We start from the raw sequence: 9,267 nt of genomic DNA on the forward strand, positions 1-9,267 counted from the left end.
AAATAGCGGACACTGATACCGACACAGATTCTCACTCCAGTGTCGACTACGATGATGCAAGGTTACACCCAAGGGTGGCCAAAAGTATTCATTACATGATTATTGAAATAAAAGATGCTTTGCATATCACAGATGACCCCTCTGTCCCTGACACGAGGGTGCGCATGTATAAGGAAAAGAAACCTGAGGTAACCTTTCCCCCATCTCATGAGCTGAAGGAGTTATTTGAAAAAGCTTGGGAAACTCCAGACAAAAAACTGCAGATTCCCAAGAGGATTCTTATGGCGTATCCTTTTCCCGCACAGGACAGGGTACGGTGGGAATCCTCGCCCAGGGTGGACAAGGCTTTAACGCGCTCGTCCAAGAAGGTGGCGCTACCGTCTCCAGACACGGCAGCCCTCAAGGATCCTGCTGATCACAGACAGGAAACTACCTTAAAATCTATTTATACGCATACGGGTGCTTTACTCAGACCGGCAATAGCATCGGCATGGGTATGTAGCGCAGTTGCAGCTTGGACAGATACCTTGTCAGCTGACATTGATACCCTAGATAGGGATACCATTTTATTGACCTTAGGTCACATTAAAGACACAGTCTTATATATGAGAGATGCTCAAAGAGACGTTGGGCTGCTAGGTTCAAGAGCCAACGCCATGGCGATTTCTGCTAGGCGAGCCCTGTGGACCCGCCAATGGACGGGTGATGCTGACTCAAAGAGGCATATGGAGGTTTTACCTTACAAGGGTGAAGTTTTATTTGGGGAAGGTCTCGCGGACCTGGTTTCCACAGCTACCGCGGGTAAATCTACTTTTTTGCCTTTTGTTCCCCCACAGCAAAAGAAAACTCCACAATATCAGATGCAGTCCTTTCGGTTGCATAAGTCCAGAAGAGGTCGGGGCTCATCCTTCCTCGCCAGAGGTAAGGGTAGAGGGAAAAGAACGCCTGCTTCGGCTAGTTCCCGGGAACAGAAGTCCTCCCCGGCTCCTACTAAATCCACCGCATGACGCTGGGGCTCCACTGAGGGAGTCCGCGCTGGTGGGGGCACGTCTTCGACTCTTCAGCCAGGTCTGGGTTCAGTCAGACGTGGATCCTTGGGCGATGGAAATTGTATCCCAAGGCTACAAACTGGAATTCGAAGAGGTGCCCCCTCGCCGATTTTTCACAGTTGACAGGAAACTTTGGGGGTGATTCAGACCTGATCGCTGGGCTTCTTACTTTGCAGTCCTGCGATCAGATAGTCGCCGCCTCCAGTGGGAGTGTATATTTGCCGTGCAAGTGTGCGATCGCATGTTAACGCCGAGCTGCAAAAATCCACTGTGTGCAGTCTCTGCGCAGCCCAGGACTTACTCCTCCAGTGCGATGAGAACAGGCTGATCGGGGCCGGAGCTAACGTCAGACACCCTCCCTGAAATTGCTTGGGTACACCTGCGTTTTCCGGACACTCCCAGTAAACGCTCAGTTACCACCCACAAGCGGCTTCCTTCTGTCAATCACCTTGCGAACGCCCATGCAATCAGATTTTTTGCACCCTCCCGTCGCTAACCGGCGATGCCCTTTGTTGTTGTCCGACACGCGTGTGCATTGCTGTGCGAAAACGCACAGCAGCAATCAGGTCTGAATCACCCCCTTTGTCCGACAGACGGCTTGATTCAGAGAGGTTTGCAAACCTGATGGTGTGTGTACATCTCTGATGGTTATTGATTAGCATGTGCACAAGTCTGCATTTTCCAGTGCAGGCCTCTGGTGAGTGATTTGCACTGGACATCCTGAGTAAACTGAGGGTTACTAAGATGACCGATGTTCTTGCAGATGATCAAATACTGTCTCTTCAGATGCAGTAGCGGATCTTGCCACGGGCAAGCAGGACTTTTGCCCGGGGCGCCGTCATCGCGCACCGCACAGCAAAGGTCCTCTCCGCGAAGGGAACTAGACGCTACACGTCTAGTTTCCCTTCGTGGAGAGGACCTTTTTGCATCGCGCACCGCTCAGCATTTAAGCGGTGCTACTACTGTACAGGGGGCGTAACTGACCACGCCCCCTGTATTAAGCCACACCCCCTTTCCCTGCCTGGGGCGCAGTGAGGGCTTGAACCTGCCCTGTTCAGATGCAGCAGCGGATCAGAGAAGCTGACAGGAGGCGTCTATTTACACAAAACTCCTCCTGCGGCATTAGCATATTTTGCACAGCAGACGATAGTGCAGATGGGTGAGTGGAGGGGCCGGAGTACCGCACATCAGTGCCCTGCTAAGACATTAAGTGGGTAATTCAGACCTGATCGCTGCTGTGCATTTTTGCACAGCGGACGATCAGGTCCTAGCTGCGCATGCGTATGCACCGCAATGCACACGTGCGTCGGACAACAACGGGCATCGCCGGTCAGCGACGGGATGGTGTAAAAAATCCGAACGCACAGGCATTTGCAAGGTGATTGACACTAAGAGGCCGTTTGTGGCTGGCAACTGAGCATTTACAGGGAGTGTCCGGAAAAATGCAGGTGTGCCCAAGCGTTTTCAGGGAGGGTGTCTGACGTCAGCTCCGGCCCCGATCAGCCTGTTCTCATCGCACTGGAGGAGTAAGTCCTGAGTTGCTCACAGACTGCACAAAGTAGATTTTCGCAGCTCGGCGTACACATGCGATCGCACACTTGCACAGTGAATTTTCACTCCCCCTTGGGCAGCGACTATCTGATCGCAGGGCAGCAAAATCAGCAGCCCAGTAATCAGATCTGAATTACTCCCTAGGACTGGAAAGCCTTAAGGTTAAATGTAACCTCTAAACCTGCAAAACTTCCCCGCAAAGCGTTAAATGAGAATATTCCACGGTTCTTAAAATTACCCTCGTCTCTACCCAGACCTTGCTTCAATCAGCATGTTCAAATCATAGATCTGCTTTCTTTCAATAAGCAAGTGTTCTAGAGTTTGAGTACTTTATATAACAAATAAAATGAATCCCCTTTTCCAATCATTCATGTTTATGAGATTGTAAGTGAAGCCAGAGAGGCAGGCAGTAAATATTAGTAATATGGTACTCTCAGCCATTTTACGGAAATGAAAGCTTTGCTTCGGTGGAAAACTGTTTTTGAATCAGGAACATATTTTCATATAATATTCTACAGCGTCCCAAATGCATCTTAAAATTGCACTGTACGGTCATGATTTCCTTGCGTTCCAGCACATATGCCTTTTAGGTTCCGTACTGCAGAAAATTCTACACTTGGTGGCTGTGGACTTAATATATCGAGCAGCATGTCCCTTAGCGCCTACGGAGAAAGGTTATGAGTCATTTTATTCCTAAAGCATATCATTATGGGATTGTTAAGCGATATTTCTAGATGTTCATTTTTCTAGGACCTGTAAAAGCAAAAGAAAAAAACCCACAAGCATTTCAGTGTATGTGGCCATGCTGCTTTATATCTGTCAGCTGGTAAGTGTGATATTCCTGGAAAGTCTATGAATTTGATCACTGCTGTTGAGATGTGGATGCAATCAGTGTGCAATGTGACAAAAGATGACAAGGGCGAATATAAGAAGCAAAAGCACATTACTGGCCCGGAAAAAACTGGAGCTGTGCAGAAATTGCACAAGACCTTTATTATTAACTCGACTCGCAGGAGTTGTCAATGTTTTGGGGTGTTTTACCAACTCCTGGAGAGTAATAAAGTGGAGAGAAATTTTACCAACTACTGGAGGGTGATAAAGTGGAGAAAAATGACAGTACCGACCAAACAGCTACTAACAGTCATTTCTGCAGCCGGGTACACTGGGGTTCCACAGGGACTAACATCGGGGTGTAGAGTAGGATCTTGACCCGAGGCACCAACAGGCTAAAAGCTTTGACTGTTCCCAAGATACTCAGCGCCGCCTCCTCTATAACCCCGCCTCCATGCATAGGAGCTCAGTTTGTAAGTTGGTTTCCTGCAGGCAGGACACTAACAGGTGGAGCAGCCCTGAAAATAGCTTTTTTTTAAAGAAGATAGTAGTGATGAGCGGGTTCGGTTCCTCTGAATCCGAACCCGCCCGAACTTCAGTTTTTTCTTCACGGGTCCGAGCGACTCGGATCTTCCCGCCTTGCTCGGTTAACCCGAGCGCGCCCGAACGTCATCATCCCGCTGTCGGATTCTCGCGAGACTCGGATTCTATATAAGGAGCCGCGCGTCGCCGCCATTTTCACACGTGCATTGAGAGTCATAGGGAGAGGACGTGGCTGGCGTCCTCTCCGTTTAGAGAAGAGAGAGACACAGTAGAGACGAGAGAGACACAGTATTTTGGGGAGCATTATTACTATTAGGAGGAGTACTACTATACTACTATACTACTTGCTGAAGTGATATAGATTAGATAGTGTGACTGTGTATTGTATTAATTATCTGACTTGTGGGGGAGACACTGACAGTGGGGAGCAGTTAGAGTCTGAGAGCAGGACTCAGGAGTACATATAACGTACAGTGCACACTTTTGCTGCCAGAGACAGTGCCACACTGCCATTGTTGTGACCACACTGACCACCAGTATAATAATATATTTTGTGATTGTCTGCTTAGGACTCGGAGTACTAGTTGCAAGTTGCAACGTGACCTGACCACCAGTTTAATAATCAATCACCACCAGTTTAATATATATATATATATATATATATATATATATATAATTGTATATAATATATATATATATATATATATATATATAATATTGTATACCACCTACCCGTGGTTTTTTTTTTTTTCATTCTTCTTTATACATACTACTATAGTAGCTTACTGTAGCAGTCTGCGGTGCTGCTGACCTGACAGTGTCCAGCAGGTCCGTCATCAGTCATTACATAATAAATATATATAGTACCTGTCCGGATGCAGTACTAGTGATATTATATTGATTTCATCTCATTATCAATAATTTATCATCCAGTCTAGACTCTATATTAGCAGCAGACACAGTACGTTAGTCCACGGCTGTAGCTACCTCTGTGTCGGCACTCGGCAGTCCATCCATAATTGTATACCACCTACCCGTGGTTTTTTTTTTTTCTTTCTTCTTTGTACATACTACTATAGTATAGTAGCTTACTGTAGCAGTCTGCGGTGCTGCTGAGCTGACAGTGTCCAGCAGGTCCGTCATCAGTCATCATTACCTAATAAATATATTATCTACCTGTCCGGCTGCAGTACTAGTGATATTATATATACATACATATATATATATTGATTTAATCTCATTATCAATCATCCAGTCTATATTAGCAGCAGACACAGTACGGTAGTCCACGGCTGTAGCTACCTCTGTGTCGGCACTCGGCAGTCCATCCATAATTGTATACCACCTACCCGTGGTTTTTTTTTTTTCTTTCTTCTTTGTACATACTACTATAGTATAGTAGCTTACTGTAGCAGTCTGCGGTGCTGCTGAGCTGACAGTGTCCAGCAGGTCCGTCATCAGTCATCATTACCTAATAAATATATTATCTACCTGTCCGGCTGCAGTACTAGTGATATTATATATACATACATATATATATTGATTTCATCTCATTATCAATCATCCAGTCTATATTAGCAGCAGACACAGTACGTTAGTCCACGGCTGTAGCTACCTCTGTGTCGGCACTCGGCAGTCCATCCATAATTGTATACCACCTACCCGTGGTTTTTTTTTTTCTTCTTTGTACATACTACTATAGTATAGTAGCTTACTGTAGCAGTCTGCGGTGCTGCTGAGCTGACAGTGTCCAGCAGGTCCGTCATCAGTCATCATTACCTAATAAATATATTATCTACCTGTCCGGCTGCAGTACTAGTGATATTATATATACATACATATATATATTGATTTCATCTCATTATCATCCAGTCTATATTAGCAGCAGACACAGTACGGTAGTCCACGGCTGTAGCTACCTCTGTGTCGGCACTCGGCAGTCCATCCATAATTGTATACCACCTACCCGTGTTTTTTTTTTTCTTTCTTCTTTGTACATACTACTATAGTATAGTAGCTTACTGTAGCAGTCTGCGGTGCTGCTGAGCTGACAGTGTCCAGCAGGTCCGTCATCAGTCATCATTACCTAATAAATATATTATCTACCTGTCCGGCTGCAGTACTAGTGATATTATATATACATACATATATATATTGATTTCATCTCATTATCATCCAGTCTATATTAGCAGCAGACACAGTACGGTAGTCCACGGCTGTAGCTACCTCTGTGTCGGCACTCGGAAGTCCATCCATAATTGTATACCACCTACCCGTGGTTTTTTTTTTCTTTCTTCTTTGTACATACTACTATAGTATAGTAGCTTACTGTAGCAGTCTGCGGTGCTGCTGAGCTGACAGTGTCCAGCAGGTCCGTCATCAGTCATCATTACCTAATAAATATATTATCTACCTGTCCGGCTGCAGTACTAGTGATATTATATATACATACATATATATATTGATTTCATCTCATTATCATCCAGTCTATATTAGCAGCAGACACAGTACGGTAGTCCACGGCTGTAGCTACCTCTGTGTCGGCACTCGGCAGTCCATCCATAAGTATACTAGTATCCATCCATCTCCATTGTTTACCTGAGGTGCCTTTTAGTTGTGCCTATTAAAATATGGAGAACAAAAATGTTGAGGTTCCAAAATTAGGGAAAGATCAAGATCCACTTCCACCTCGTGCTGAAGCTGCTGCCACTAGTCATGGCCGAGACGATGAAATGCCAGCAACGTCGTCTGCCAAGGCCGATGCCCAATGTCATAGTACAGAGCATGTCAAATCCAAAACACCAAATATCAGTAAAAAAAGGACTCCAAAACCTAAAATAAAATTGTCGGAGGAGAAGCGTAAACTTGCCAATATGCCATTTACCACACGGAGTGGCAAGGAACGGCTGAGGCCCTGGCCTATGTTCATGGCTAGTGGTTCAGCTTCACATGAGGATGGAAGCACTCAGCCTCTCGCTAGAATACTGAAAAGACTCAAGCTGGCAAAAGCACCGCAAAGAACTGTGCGTTCTTCGAAATCCCAAATCCACAAGGAGAGTCCAATTGTGTCGGTTGCGATGCCTGACCTTCCCAACACTGGACGTGAAGAGCATGCGCCTTCCACCATTTGCACGCCCCCTGCAAGTGCTGGAAGGAGCACCCGCAGTCCAGTTCCTGATAGTCAGATTGAAGATGTCAGTGTTGAAGTACACCAGGATGAGGAGGATATGGGTGTTGCTGGCGCTGGGGAGGAAATTGACCAGGAGGATTCTGATGGTGAGGTGGTTTGTTTAAGTCAGGCACTCGGGGAGACACCTGTTGTCCGTGGGAGGAATATGGCCGTTGACATGCCTGGTGAAAATACCAAAAAAATCAGCTCTTCAGTGTGGAGGTATTTCAACAGAAATGCGGACAACAGGTGTCAAGCCGTGTGTTGCCTTTGTCAAGCTGTAATAAGTAGGGGTAAGGACATTAACCACCTCAGAACATCCTCCCTTATACGTCACCTGCAGCGCATTCATAATAAGTCAGTGACAAGTTCAAAAACTTTGGGTGACAGCGGAAGCAGTCCACTGACCAGTAAATCCCTTCCTCTTGTAACCAAGCTCACGCAAACCACCCCACCAACTCCCTCAGTGTCAATTTCCTCCTTCCCCAGGAATGCCAATAGTCCTGCAGGCCATGTCACTGGCAATTCTGACGAGTCCTCTCCTGCCTGGGATTCCTCCGATGCATCCTTGCGTGTAACGCCTACTGCTGCTGGCGCTGCTGTTGTTGCTGCTGGGAGTCGATGGTCATCCCAGAGGGGAAGTCGGAAGACCACTTGTACTACTTCCAGTAAGCAATTGACTGTCCAACAGTCCTTTGCGAGGAAGATGAAATATCACAGCAGTTATCCTGCTGCAAAGCGGATAACTGAGGCCTTGACAACTATGTTGGTGTTAGACGTGCGTCCGGTATCCGCCGTTAGTTCACAGGGAACTAGACAATTTCTTGAGGTAGTGTGCCCCCGTTACCAAATACCATCTAGGTTCCACTTCTCTAGGCAGGCGACACCGAAAATGTACACAGACCTCAGAAAAAGACTCACCAGTGTCCTAAAAAATGCAGCTGTACCCAATGTCCACTTAACCACGGACATGTGGACAAGTGGAGCAGGGAAGGCTCAGGACTATATGACTGTGACAGCCCACTGGGTAGATGTATGGACTCCCGCCGCAAGAACAGCAGCGGCGGCACCAGTAGCAGCATCTCGCAAACGCCAACTCTTTCCTAGGCAGGCTACGCTTTGTATCACCGCTTTCCAGAATACGCACACAGCTGAAAACCTCTTACGGCAACTGAGGAAGATCATTGCGGAATGGCTTACCCCAATTGGACTCTCCTGTGGATTTGTGGCATCGGACAACGCCAGCAATATTGTGTGTGCATTAAATATGGGCAAATTCCAGCACGTCCCATGTTTTGCACATACCTTGAATTTGGTGGTGCAGAATTTTTTAAAAAACGACAGGGGCGTGCAAGAGATGCTGTCGGTGGCCAGAAGAATTGCGGGACACTTTCGGCGTACAGGCACCACGTACAGAAGACTGGAGCACCACCAAAAACTACTGAACCTGCCCTGCCATCATCTGAAGCAAGAAGTGGTAACGAGGTGGAATTCAACCCTCTATATGCTTCAGAGGTTGGAGGAGCAGCAAAAGGCCATTCAAGCCTATACAATTGAGCACGATATAGGAGGTGGAATGCACCTGTCTCAAGTGCAATGGAGAATGATTTCAACGTTGTGCAAGGTTCTAATGCCCTTTGAACTTGCCACACGTGAAGTCAGTTCAGACACTGCCAGCCTGAGTCAGGTCATTCCCCTCATCAGGCTTTTGCAGAAGAAGCTGGAGACATTGAAGGAGGAGCTAATACGGAGCGATTCCGCTAGGCATGTGGGACTTGTGGATGGAGCCCTTAATTCGCTTAACAAGGACTCACGGGTGGTCAATCTGTTGAAATCAGAGCACTACATTTTGGCCACCGTGCTCGATCCTAGATTTAAAGCCTACCTTGGATCTCTCTTTCCGGCAGACACAAGTCTGCTGGGGTTGAAAGACCTGCTGGTGAGAAAATCGTCAAGTCAAGCGGAACGCGACCTGTCAACATCTCCTCCTTCACATTCTCCCGCAACTGGGGGTGCGAGGAAAAGGCTCAGAATTCCGAGCCCACCTGCTGGCGGTGATGCAGGGCAGTCTGGAGCGACTGCTGATGCTGACATCTGGTCCGGACTGAAGGACCTGACAACGAT

Source organism: Pseudophryne corroboree, chromosome 9, assembly GCF_028390025.1.
Source record: "Pseudophryne corroboree isolate aPseCor3 chromosome 9, aPseCor3.hap2, whole genome shotgun sequence".
Lineage (NCBI taxonomy): Eukaryota > Metazoa > Chordata > Amphibia > Anura > Myobatrachidae > Pseudophryne > Pseudophryne corroboree.